The 14420-nt window shown below is 36.6% G+C and overlaps 1 protein-coding gene across 5 annotated transcripts in view; it reads left to right on the forward strand.

Moving 5' to 3' along the window:
- LOC116177400 overlaps window positions 1–14420 on the forward strand; it is a 271284-nt gene that overhangs the window by 13770 nt on the left and 243094 nt on the right. The window contains exon 2 of one of the 5 annotated variants that reach the window (XM_031496371.1): window positions 9089–9188. The exons of the other annotated variants lie outside the window; for them this stretch is intronic. The gene's annotated coding sequence lies outside the window, so the exon portion shown is untranslated. The remainder of the gene's footprint in view (window positions 1–9088; window positions 9189–14420) is intronic. 5 annotated transcript variants of the gene reach the window in all.

The raw sequence follows: 14420 nt of genomic DNA on the forward strand, positions 1-14420 counted from the left end.
GGTTCGTTAACTAACTTGGTCCTCCCGCCGTGAGATTTGACAGTCACATTATTGTAAAGTTATGCGTTGACATGCGCCATCGATAATAACTCTTGCGCCATTATCGTTTTTTAGAAATCCGAAAATGCATTTGGAGGGGGCGGGGGGCAAGTATACGCAGCTCCCCCTCCCCCTATGTATTTTGTAGCTGGTATCTATGTCGCCTGGTACATCTGGTTATGCGCTCAATTGCATCACTTGAATTAAAGCTAGCGCCATCACGATTAAGCCATGACAAACTTTTAAAAAGGGGAGGAGGCTAACTTAAATTTGTGCAATGGTATGCGGGCACCGGCGGTCACTATACCACGTAACAGACACCGACCTAGCCAGCTCAAATTACACAATTTCGATTTATTTTTATTTTTAAAATTTTCTCAGGACATGACTGGGTTCCGACACAACTAGCAATTGTAACATGACTTAAAACTCTTATAAACTCGAAAGAGCCGATTCTTTTGTATTCCTAAGGAGAGTCCAACCAGGCAGCACTTAGGCACACCACGCCTACCTCCTTTCCTTCGCAACCAGGTTCAGATCCCGTTCCTTTAAATAAATATGTAAAGGATAGGACCCTGTTTAGCCTAAGTTGCTTCACCCTTCCCGGTTTCCCACTACATGCTCGGTAGTTTCGTCTACCTCGCCAGTCGCCACAGAACCTGTACGTGGGGTGCTCCACAAGTCCAATGTTATGCAGATGATAGTACACCATCCAGTGCTCCGGGAAGACAGCGGTGATTATCCGAATCCGGCTTCTATTCCGTTTTAGAAGCTTGGAAGACTCAGATTTGCTACCAGGCCGTGTTAAAAAGGTTCTAGACTGCCTGAGTTTCGCTGTGTTGCCATTGAGCCTGGAACTGGGCCTGTAATTGATTGGTTATCCATCTTTAATCCTAGTACTCCAGTCAAATTAGCTCCAAAATTAGTATACACTGGATGTTGTCACTTCACTCAACGAGACCAAGTGTGTTCTATGTAAAAAAAATCCTTTGAATCCGAAAATCATACTCTCCCTGGCCGGAAACTCCCGGAACATATTGTTATAAACAAAAAACGAAGAAAAAATAGGAACATCTCGCTTTTTTTCGCATTTCACTGCAATTATCTCGTTAACTATTGTCCAAGAGAAAAAATGAATAGAAATGAATTTGTTTAGAATCGAATTTTCCATAAGATACAGTTGGCCCGCAACAAGTTGCAAAATTACTTTATGAAATAGACCCCTGGTCAGACCCAGATGACGTCCTCGAAGAGTCAGCTATCCTTCTATTCGTAAATGGAACAACCTCGGATTTTTCCGGGTTAACGGAGAGACCATGGCTACTGCACCACCTATCCACCTGTTCATAAGCCCTCTGCGTGAACTCTTTCACGGTGTTTGGAAACTGTCCAGTTATCACGATCGCGGGATCGCCCGCGTATCCTTGTGTATACGCTCCGTCCTCGTTCAGAGTACGGAGAAGCCCGTCTAGCATCCGGCACCACACAATACTCCATTCTGTGGACATTCTGTAGTGACGGAAGAGCTCATCTCCGTAGTCCCGATTGAGATAATGACACTGCTTCCGAGCGGATCCGACCAGTACGAGAACCCTACTCCTTATGTATGCATCCACCAATTTTTCTAATTCTTTGTCTATTTGAAATAAAATTCCCCAGATCCTATGAAATAACCTGAAGCATTTTACATACAGGATACTTAAACCGAAGTTACGTTAACAACACTTTTTTTCACTACAAGGTGGCTCGCTTTCATATGCGGCATTGTTTCAACCTAGAGAAAGGACACCCCTCTGTAGTTGACTTTTTCATATCCGTATGTAGGATCAAATTGTAAATGACATTTGTACCTTACTGGATCTTCACTCCGACAGGCAACCTGTATCTTGTAGCGACATTTTAAAAACACAACGTAGTAAGTAGTAGTAGTAGTAGTAGTAGGATTTTGCTATTTAGGTTGGGTAGCTTTACCTAGACGATTACGTACCATGGGGTTTAGTTAGTTTGGGTGAGAAAGTTTTAATTTTAAATCTTGAGCGCCAGTCCCTTCGGGACTGACCTGGATTTGTCACAAAGTAAAGATGGCCGCTCTAACCTATTAGTGCCATTTTATAGGCGTATTCTGAAAATTGTAAAATAGTGGGAATTAGAAGAGTAAGTTTTTTCTGGGGAATTAAGCGGTCAGCGTGAAGATACGTTTGGTGCTCGCGAAATTATGCGATCCAAAAAAGTTTCGAAATTGTGTTTTGGACACTGGATATTCGATACAGGGTGATTTTTTTGGGAGCTTTAGTTAAATGTTTCTGGGAAAGTAAAATAGGTACGGTTTTGAAAATTTGTGTTAGGAGTTACTCTGAAGGCCGAATCGATGTAAAATATTTTTAAAATGGCCACACTTCCGGAAACACCGAAAGTAGATAGTAACTTCGTTATTTTAAATAGCAACTCCTATTTTTTATTGGATTTTGGATTCTACGTGAAATTTCAGTTCTTTTGATACCCACATATCAATATCTACCATTTATGGTTTTTAAGTTATTTTCACTTTAAGAAAAAAATGGCGGATGCAAATGGTACCTTGATAATTGATTACTTGAAAACGATTGTAGTCATGGCAACCTATTTATATCAGTGCATAGAGAATGAATAGAGCTTTCCTTTAGTGCACTTAAAAAAAGTTAAGTTGCGTACATACGTCCGCCTCTATGGAGATCCAAATTTATGAAACTTCAAAGACTAAAAACTCAGTTTTTTTTAATGGAACGACCCTTTTCTGACTATTTTTCAAAAATCGAAAAATGGCTCGCAATGGTTTCACCCATTTTGGAATTTAATTGTTATTTATGGTGAAATAGACAAAATCTCGGCACGTACTTGCCGCACATTCATTCGAACACTGGAACGAAATTCTATGAATTTTGGAAATGTGGTACCCCCAAATGCACTACAAACCGTTGAAGCACAAGTGATACAAAGCTCTACAAGAGAATATTTAAGAAAATGAATTGAAAATGCAAGATTAACAAAATAAATTCAATGCAAAATATAAAAAAAGTTGAACGACTCTGTGTAGATTTCTCAAAAATTTTCCTTCCTATATCCTTAATAAATGACTTTAATGAATCATTTAGACTAGAATCAATGATATTTCCTTGATTTGTTTAAAATTCAATTGTTATAAAATCATGGCCAACTACTAAAAAGAAAATGCGAAAAATGGCATCAATTCCGAGATCAATTCAATGAAATGGGAATAAATTAGAAACTGTTAAAGATAGCTATAGGAACATGTAATATCAAAATATGCCAATTTTGATTCTCTATCTCATGCAATAGTAAGAACATAGTCATTCCATTAAAAAAAAAACTAAGTTTATAGACTTTGAAGTTTCTTAAATTTGGATCTCCATAGGTGCGGTTGTACACAACTTAACTTTTTTTTAAGTACACTAAAAGAAAAGAAAGCCCTATTCATTCTCTATGCACTGATAAAAATGGGTTGCCATGACTATAACTGTTTTCAAGTAATCCATTATCAAGGTACCCTCTGCATTCGCCATTTTTTTCTTAAAGTGAAAATAACTTAAAAACCATAAATGGTAGCGTCAAAAGAACTGAAATTTCACGTAGAATCCAAAAATTCAATAATTCAAAAATAGGGGTTTCCATTTAAAATAACGAAGTTACTATCTACTTCCGGTGTTTCCGGAAGTGCGACCATTTTGAAAATATTTTACATCTATTCGACCTTCAGAGTAACTCCTAAGTACAAATTTTCAAAAACCTACCTATTTTACTTTCCCAGAAACGTTTAACTAAAAAAGCTCCTGAAAAACACCCTGTATATTCAATGAACATTAATTGAGTTCTTGGAGGGCTGTAGATAATGGTCGAAGTTGATTGATTTTAAAAATTCAGTAGCTGTCGATATTTTAATATGGTGTATTTACCATATAGATAGATAGAAGGCACAAAAGATCATTTTCTTGAATTTTCAGGTTTGGAGTACGTCCATTTTTCTAACGAGTGTATGTTAAAGTATTCCCGTAAATTTTCGCTTCCGTGGATATACGAGGGCTATTTTTTTTTCAAGTTCCGATCGATCAGTACGTAAAATTAGGAAGGAGTATTCGAATGAGCGTTTGGTTTTTGAGAATAGTAGGCTTCCCCCACCACTAGCAGTTTTAGCTAGGCTGACCGAGTTTTCTCCACGACAGTGAAGGGTAAACATGTCATCCACAATCGACTCTGCCGCCAAGTGCGAACTCCGCTCTGTAATTCGATTTCTCTGTGCTGAGGGGCATAACGCTGCGGAAATCCACCGGAGAATGAGCAAAGTGTATGGTGACAACTTCATGAGCGACAGTATGGTCCGGAAATGGTGCCGGGAGTTCAAAGAAGGACGAACTGACGTGCATAATGAAGGCGGCCAGGGAAGAAAGTCTGTGGCGACCGACGATTCTGTGCATGCAGTGGATGAATTTTCATCTCTTTCCTAAATTGAAACAAGCTCTAGGAGGAACACGTTTCAGAACAGGAGAGGAGCTCCAAGACATGGTCAGAACATGGTTGGACGAGCAGGCGGCGGACTTATACGAGGAAGGTATTATCAAGCTAGTGCCCCGCTATGAGAAATGCTTAAATCGCCTTGGCGATTACGTAGAAAAGTAGAGTAAGGTTGTAGCTGCGTATGTAAATAAATATTTGTATATACTTACCTTTGTTTTTATTTGACAGCCAATCGGAACTTGAAAAAAAAATAGCCCTCGTATTTTGGGTCAAAATTTAACATCATGAGAAGTCAAAATTTAATTAATATTTCTCCTGAAATGTAGGTAACGCCTGTTGCACACTGCTCAATTATTGTTTTATAACTTTATCACGTATCGACATCTTATTCCCGATATTATACCAGGTTGCCCAATGAGAAACACGCCGCAATTATTTCCGAGTGAAAAATTTATATACCATTTGGTTGAAGGCTCCTAGGCCGGCACCCACAGTTTAGTTTTGTTTCGTTATGTTATTCAATTTTTCATGTATCGAAGATTAAAATAAATGCAATGAACTCCCAGGTGTAGAGTGACCTTGAGGCCATTCATCACTAAATGTTAAATTAAAATTAAAATTTTACGTGAAGTTACTAATACTCGTAGGTACTACACGTGAAATAACCAACTAACTTAAAAACTCCGGCATTATCCTGTACAAGTAAGTATCTTAGATTAAGTTGGCCCCAAAAAAAACTACCAGGTGTGTTTGGACGGTAGTAACTGACTGTGGAGTTCACATCGAATTCGCGCGTATTGCGTAATGGTTTTGAACACTTATATTGCTGTTGCCGTGTTGGTATTGTTTTTAAATGGAGTAGAATTCCGGATTTCTTCAATAAACTGTGTCACGCGAGTGACGAATTAACCCCTTTACATCACAACTTAATTACTTACATATCGCGTACGACATATCGCGACAGTGCGTTCCTTATCATTTAACTAAAGAAAAGGCTTTAATTATATCGTTGGAATTTGTTTGCGCAAGCAAGAGTTAACTATTTGTGAACGCCTAAACTATGAGTGAGATTTAATTAAACTTTGTTGTCGGAGTTTGGTTGCATCTTCAAACAATAGATACAGCGAACAGCTGCTTGGGTTCGTTTATATTCATTATTTCCCCAGTAAACTGTTCCGTTACAAGACCTGTACCTGCTGGAAAACGAAAAGAAAAACCCAGCGAGTTTCCCAACTGACGGCGCCGAGAGAAAATTGATTTATAAGTTACACCGAAGTTTTTTCTCCTTCGTAATAAAATTACTATTTAGCATACATGCTTGTCATGCTCCTATTGTTTTCCCAGAAGTTTATTTTGTTTACAAAGTTTCAATAACATTATGGAACCTTTCGATATAGCCGATAGCCGAATCTAACGCAACTTGAACAACGTCATGGACCGATAATTTTTGTCAAGTCTCGCATTGTTGCTCATAAAAAATTCGACTGACCGCAATTCAATGTCGAAATGAATTATTGCTACCTGACAGAAATATCTATTAAGAAAAATAATAAATTGTAAAAAAAACAAAATTATTACGAACGTTCGAGAAATAAGTGCGGCCTTTCTTAATAAATTATGGTCGAAACTCAATTTACGCCGCGGTGGTTGTGTTACTCGCTTTATTTCTTCACACCGTGTTATTAACGTAATGGAAACGCTTGCAAAATGACTACTAATTTAATAAAGATAACTAAGAGAACATCCCATTTGTAAAGTAGTGATTTGTTGTTGTCGTTTTTCACTTTTATTTATTTCATTTCTCACCTCTGTTTTGAATAATATGGCGAAATGGAACCGAGTTCCCTCTTGATTGCCGACATTCAACCAACTACATCAAGCCAACTGACTGAAATCGTAGTCAAGTGAGTGAAATCCTCTAGATGTTTTTACAGTATTTTACTGTTGTATATACAGTCATTACCTTATTAAATGTCCTGTCGCATAAGCAACCAACATACTAATTCCTTCATTACTTCAGTTTTAAGTGGAAGGAAGGGATGCCGTTAATTGTAATTTATCCACACGCCTTTTTGCGATCCAAGCGGGAAATCTTCGATTTATTTGGAAGTCTGTAACCTTTTCATAGCATATTTACTAAATTTATTATCATTTGACGGTTGCTTATAAAAATCACCGTCTTTGTAAATAAAATGAGTTCATTTGAAAAAGTAATAAACCATGTATTCAGTGGCTTGTTGCAGAAGCGGAAGAAAAGTTGGTACCTGCAAAATTCAATCCAGTAAAGCCTATAACGAATATGAGAAGTTGCGTGGATGAATAGGAAGCATCTTTTAAACAAAGTCTTAAATGCATCGATGATGCTGGCATACATGAAGGAAATGTCAAAGGTTTGGTGCATTCATTCAAAACTTCAAACAATGCCGCTGTACCGTACAAGGGGGCTTCGATAACAAGAATTTGATTGTAAGTGGACTGTAATTATGAATTACTTCCAAGGCCTTGTTTATGCTGGGAATGAAAGAATATAGACACATAAATAAACGTGTTTATTATAAAAAATACAAAGTAAATGAATTTCTATTGAATATGGTTGACGTAGGCACGACGGCTACTAGAATATGGTAAAGTTACGAAGGGATAATGTAAACAAAGGAACTTACGTGTTGTTTCGAAGTCCATTAACAACGAAGGCGATGTTGCAATGGCGAAGATTGCTCTATTCTACGAAGTTGTCGAATTTGTCGATTTTGTTACAACGAAATCTTCTTATTGATGTGCGGTGCTTTGACGTTCTGCTTGTTAATAACGATGTTGCGAACTGCACGGCGACATCTTGACCCGTTGGGGATCGATCGAGATCTATATGCGAACGACGAAGGCTAATCGGCCATTAATTAACGGCGACTTCTCAACGTAGTTGAGTTGATGGCTTCTAAGCGAAGAATCGGACGAATTCTGCGCGACGAGTACACATATTGCGCTTCTGCGGCTCATGCGCGCACACGTAACAAATAGGAATATATACAGGCAAGGCAAAACGGTTATGTACAGGGTATTTTCATTAAAGGAAAAACGAAAGGATATTTTATTCTAGTTTGGGGACGCAACAGCCGCGGTTAAAAAGTGGAACAGGTTTGGCAAATTGCCAAAGATATCTTCTGTTATTTGCAGAAAGCGATCCGAGAGGAGTTTTTTAAAATTTCACTCCCAAATTATAGTTTCATATGTCATATTTGAAGTACTTAGCAACCTTTTAAGCTTGGCGAGCTTTAATCGCCCATTTTCGCACGCTCAGGCGTGTTTTAAGCAGTCATTCTGATGCAGGTGTCATGTTCTCTTTAACTTAAAATGGTAAAATCAAAATTCGAAAATAATTCGCTCGCTTGAGATATCAAAAGCAAAATTTAAAAAATGTCATTTTCGGAAATACCCTATATTAAAAGTGATACAAGGAATTTTTTTGTGTATGATTGGTCTATCATCTGCCGTTCAAAATAAATATAAAGGGCTAGGTAAAAAAGTTATATATTAATCCTCGTATTAATCTAAAAAAAAGCACATTAAATGCTGACACAAAAGGAAGATATTCAAAAAAGATTCAAGTAATTCAAGAAAATTAAAAAAAGATTTAAAAAAATAATTTCAAAAATATTTTTGGTTTTTAAATTTTTTAAATCCTTTTTCATTCTTTTTGAATCAATATTGAATTTTTTTTAGTAATAATTTTTGAATATCTTTTTGGATGTTCATAAAAAAAATGAAGTTAGGTCCATGGTCAGAAATTTCTGTTTTTAAAATACGAAAAGTTGGTATCTTTTAGTGAGAACCTCCTTTTTCCTGTTCAACATTGGATGTTATACTGCAAAACAAGGACAAGTTGTAATTACATCTCCATAGTGAGGCAAAACTAAAACTTGTGCAGCTATTTAAACATTTTTAAATATTGTGTTATAAAACAAAACACAAATAGGGAAGGTTGGGGATTCGATATAACAGACTCGCGAGCTTTCAAAATTATTGGTTGCTACCACAGAATCGAAGCTCAGAATAATTTTTCAATTAAATATAAAGTAAAATACAAAAGAGGCAAGCAAATCCTTTCAGTTAAATGTTAGCTGTCAGTAGTTGAAATGACCTGTCGTTTACATAACCAGTTTAAAGCTAAATTCTGACCTTACTGAAAGCTGCAGTGAAATTTCCTGCGGTTTATAGAACCAAAATTTTAAGCTGAATTCTGGCTTTACTGACAGCTGCTGTAAACTTTTTACAACTACCTTACAAAAGAGAACGTTTCTCAAGGACTAAATTTTACTTAATACTAATAATGCGCAACGCACAATTGCTGAGTTAACTTCTTGTCATGTTCCAAAACGACGTCCCCAGTAGCTGTATTAATGCATTTATTTCGTAGCACTTAGACCACACGCCAGTTTTGACCTACGTGCAAATTATTATGAATTCAATTCAATTAATTAATGCTAAATGAAAAAATTACCTTGTAGTACTATGAGATTCGAATATCGTTTTCGTATTACAGAGCTAATCAACGTGTCAAAATACCTGGGTTATGTGTCAGTTCACTTCGAACACTGATATAGCTCGGAGAAGATAAAGTAACGCAGCTTACGGGCGCGGCGGTAAGTTTCAGATAACAGATTTCCAAAGCGGGGAAAGTGGCCATCCCTCGTCACGGTTGAAATTGTTTGGGTGAAGATCTCAATGCCCTCGCGGATTTTTCATTACTTCCAAACAATTTCAACGATGACGAGATACTTTCTCCACTCTGGAAATATATTAACCCTTTGGCTAATGGAATACGTTTAAATAGCCAGGATTATCCTTCTCCCTTTTAGTGTTCCAACGTGTGGGCTCATTGATAAGAGTTTTATATTTTATTTTATTTGTGTTTCTTGTCCTTCAGAATCACCTTACGAAAGTGGGCGAAACGTTGACTTTTCGTCCAAAATTTACACGATCTTATGGTAACCTGAAGAAACTCAAGATGAAAACTTCAGAGAAGCTTTATTGAGCAATGTTTGAGGGGAACATGATAGAGAACACTGACTTCCTCATCCAACATTAAAATTATATTTACACGAATATGACGGCCAAAGGCTGCACTTATCCTCCATTCGTTACTTTCAACAACTGAAAAGCGAAAGTGTAATTGATGACGATGTTCCAAGAGCCCTCTCAAGCGTACGTTCGCGATGCTAAATTTCTCGCGTATTCTCCCAAAACAAACGTCGACATTTGTATAACTCAAGTCCAAGGCGTAATAATGCCGACAAATTTAATTATGCAAACATCTATCCGAGATGTTTGTATGAGCACGCAATGGAGGTAAGACATTGCCGAGGTAAAATGTAAATGTGTTATACCTACACGTACAAATATTTGATTCAGTCACATCTGTCACTGACCTGGAAATTTGTGCAGTTTGAAGTGCAGGAGAGATATATAAAATTTGAGGATCTTTAATTTGACCGAATTGATGCGTTCAATCCACGTATTTACATTTGTTTTCAAAATTCTGCAATTTCCGGTTGATTAAACAGAAATGAGGAACGATGCCGTGAAGGAGAACATCTCTTTAAGGAGTTTAACCGATTTTCACATAATTGGTCTTATTGGAAAGGACTCTTCTTGTATAATAAGATTTACATGGATAGTCTTTTTAGTAAATGTGATGAGTGGTAGAGGGCGCGGTTTGACAGTAATAAATTTTGCAGGTTTTCTTGAAAATTTTAAATAGAGCAATATAATTATTATATGATATTATCAAAGAAGTTGAAAAAGTGAAAATATGGGTGGAAGCCGCACTTTGATGTCTCTTTCCTAAGCAGAGATATTGGGAAAATACACACATTCGCAAATTTAAATTGCAATATTTATATTTATCCAAGTCGGCTGTGAATCTCAATAGTCTCCAATTCCAAGAATTTGAAAACAAAACATAGAAGATTTAAAAAAAGATCACAAAAATTAAGAACGTATAAAAAAAGAAGAACAATGACGATGCGTATAAACAAATTAAGAAAAATTAGCTCTAAAAGTCCGACAAATTTTAATCGAAGTATTCAAGTCTACAATTTCCGTGAATAATGGCAGAACTGTAGGAAGATTTGACCCCCTAAAATTCACCCCATTCGAATAACTTCAAGAACTTAAAAAAACTTAAAAATTAAAAAAAGGATTTGTAAGTGTCGGTCAGGATCAGAAAAATGCAAAACTCACTCCAATTAAGCGCGCCGCATTTGACAGTACACACAATCTAATCAGATGAGGTTTGCTGCAAACATCTGATTATCTCACTCAAATGGCCGGACTGTTAATCGGAATTTTTTGTGTCAAGCGACAGGTTCCTTTATCAGATTTATCTATGTGTAAGCGAGCGACTTTTTCGGTTTCTACTCTAGTTTTAAATTAACATTAAGCAATCATTAATTAATGCAGCTGAAATCATGCAATATTAATTTTCTCTCCTCTTCCAATCGAAGAGAGTTTGGACGCTGCAAAGATAATTGAAATATCTGTACGGGAACGGCTACAAACGGCTTATCTTGATTTCCCTATTGGCCGCTAAAACGAAGCTACAAATTAAAGCAATTACTTTCACCTTCTATTTCCAACTCGTCGAAGTACCGGGTGTTCAATAATGCTGGTAGCTTCCATTAATGTACGGTGAGTTCATTAAATCTGATCGAATTCCTTGTACGAAAACGGATGCTTCGTTACAATCGTTACAAACATTGAGTTTCGCCGAAGCAAAAAAAAAGGTTTCACATTCAATTCGCATGCACCCATAGTATCAGCAAAAAATGGTCAATCACTTAGTGCCCATTTGACAGGGTGAAATCTACCCCCAAAAGTATAAAAAATCTATATAGAACACTTAGAAAAAAGATTTCACATTCTAACATCTACAGATCAATTCGCATGTACCCCTAGTATCCACAATAAAAATGGTCAATCACTTCCTGCCCGTCTGACAGGGTGAAATCTATCCCTAAAAGTATAAAAAATGCATATAGAACACTTAGAAAAAAGATTTCACATTCTAACATCTACAGATCAATACGCATGTACCCTAGTACCCACAATAAAAATGGTCAATCACTTCCTGCCCGTCTGGCAGGGTGAAATCTATCCCTAAAAGTATTAAAAATGCATATAGAACACTTAGAAAAAAGATTTCACATTCTAACATCTACAGATCAATTCGCATGCGCCCCTAGTATTCACAATAAAAATGGTCAATCACTTCCTGTCCGTCTGACAGGGTAAAATCTACCCCCAAAAGTATAAAAAATACATATAGACAGAAAAAAGATTTCACATTCTAACATCTACAGATCAATTCGCATGTACCCACCACCAATAGTCTATTCACAATAAAAATGTTCAATCACTTCTTGTCCGTCTGACAAGGTGAAATCTACCCCCAAAAGTATAAAAAATACATATAGAACACTTAGAAAAAAGATTTCACATTCTAACATCTACAGATCAATTCGCATGCACCCCTAGTATTCACAATAAAAATGTTCAATCACTTCTTGTCCGTCTGACAAGGTGAAATCTACCCCCAAAAGTATAAAAAATACATATAGAACACTTAGAAAAAAGATTTCACATTCTAACATCTACAGATCAATTCGCATGCACCCCTAGTATTCACAATAAAAATGTTCAATCACTTCTTGCCCGTCTGACAAGGTGAAATCTACCCCCAAAAGTATAAAAAATACATATAGAACACTTAAGAAAAAAGATTTCACATTCTAACATCTACAGATCAATTCGCATGCACCCCTAGTATTCACAATAAAAATGGTCAGTCACTTCCTGCCCGTCTGACAGGTGTCAAAATCTACCACCAAAGTGTTCACAAATGAAAAAAAGTTTCACATTCTAACATTTATTAGAATATTCATTGCGGTAACCATTTTCTCGTTTTGAACGAACTTTTACCACAAAAGAAGATGGCCCTTTGGTTACGGATACGAAATCCTTTTGTGAAAAACAAGGGAGGGATCTAAAATGAATTTTAGGTTAGCTGCTGGAAAATGGCTGCTAGCGAGAGCGCATGCGCAAATTTTTTTTTAAAGGAAAGCTCCTGTTACAAATACTTTTTTTGTTGTGTGTTTCGATCGTACATTAAATTGGTTATTTGAATTCCTTGTCATACCAATTATACGACAGTCGGAAAAATTCTTTTAAAATTCCAAGGGTTTTTAATGACAATTCCGTGCACGATCGCATGACAAATTGACTCATAGAAAGTCTGCTAGTGACACACATGCATAACTTATATCCTGAAAATACTCAAAGCGCATATAAAACATCGCTGCATCCGGAAATACGATTTATCTCGAGTGCCTAATTAAAAAGAGACGCTAACTTAATGTTGGAGGGTATCTCATAAATGAACTAGACTAAAATCATTATATTCGACATTTACGCTACGAATTGTAGTTTTTGCGAAATAGAAATCTCTGCGCGCTGGTGTATTTATGGGCGAGGTAAATAAACCCTGAAATGCATGCAGTTTTAATGAATCCAAAACTTCCGCACAAACTTGCACAATGGGGGCTCGTTAAATAATACATGAGTTCGTCTATTGTGCACTAAATGCAGGGCTAAAGCAATGCAAGTTTGCTTGTGGGGAATGTGCTCAAAAGGAGGGTTTGTAGCCCGCCTATGCGTTTTCTTGTCCTAAATAGAGATTAATAAAGAACGTCGTCTTTATTCAGCGGCGTTTTGTTTTAAATACCTCGCGCACGACATAAGCAACTAATCATGATATACGCGCGTTCGTTTTTTTCAAAGGAACTTGTTTCCTAATTACTTTTTTTCCCTGCTCACAAAAGTTTTTCGGAAGAAAGCGAGCGACTACCGCGCGGCGTCTCTAAATGTTTCATGCTATGAACAAACACAAACTTGAAAACGATGTTATATTAAATTCTTCCTAACGTTCATTTTAAATGTATAGACTACGCCTATTCCCTAATGTGTTTATAATTTTGCCCTCATTAATAATGCCCACTTTACGCCATGCTCTACGTGAATAATAAAATGAAGACGTGAATGCGTAATGAGACAACAATGTACAACAAGAAAGCTTGTCAAATAAATATTTATTGTTATTCGTTTAGCTTATCGTTGACTTCATCGAATTCAAATTTTCTTTAACAATCGAAATGTTTTAGCTATTATTGTCACATAACAGTATAGCACTAGTAAATGTTAATATCGATTCGAAGGAAAACGATGTTTTTAGGCCTATTTGCTTATTCAATGGATGTATCAAATAAGTGCAATGCAATAGATTCTTGGGTAACATACAGTGGGTTGGACTGGTGGAGCAGCATGTTAAAATCTCAATTAAAAATAAATAAAATAAACAAACCAAATATTAAAATTAGACCAATAAAGCTTGGTGCTAGCTGTAGTGTGAACATTCCTATTTGATGTCATTGTATCAATTTTGTGCGTACCTTGAGGTGAGCGTCACCTTAGTCACTTTAGTGTGAAACAAGCTTAATGCTAAAACATTTTACACACATAAGCATATACAGTGAGTTTTTTTTAAATGCGAACATAGGAGTTTGCATGCAATGTAATTTCCCTATGTTCGATTTTTTAAAAAACATATCAATCTATGAGGTGTCCGCGGTTCACATTCCCACCAGCAAAACGCGCAACTTCTGTGACTATGAACAGCAGCTTTATAGTCTTGATAATGAAGAGCCCTCCGTAAGATTTTTTTAAAGAAACCATGTGAGGCCATAGCAACTTTAGGATAAATTTTTCTTAAACTTACAATAACTTGACCTTGCAGGGTACGCGCTGATATCACAACTCAT

The sequence above is a fragment of the Photinus pyralis genome, unplaced genomic scaffold (assembly GCF_008802855.1).
Source record: "Photinus pyralis isolate 1611_PpyrPB1 unplaced genomic scaffold, Ppyr1.3 Ppyr1.4_LG7, whole genome shotgun sequence".
NCBI lineage: Eukaryota > Metazoa > Arthropoda > Insecta > Coleoptera > Lampyridae > Photinus > Photinus pyralis.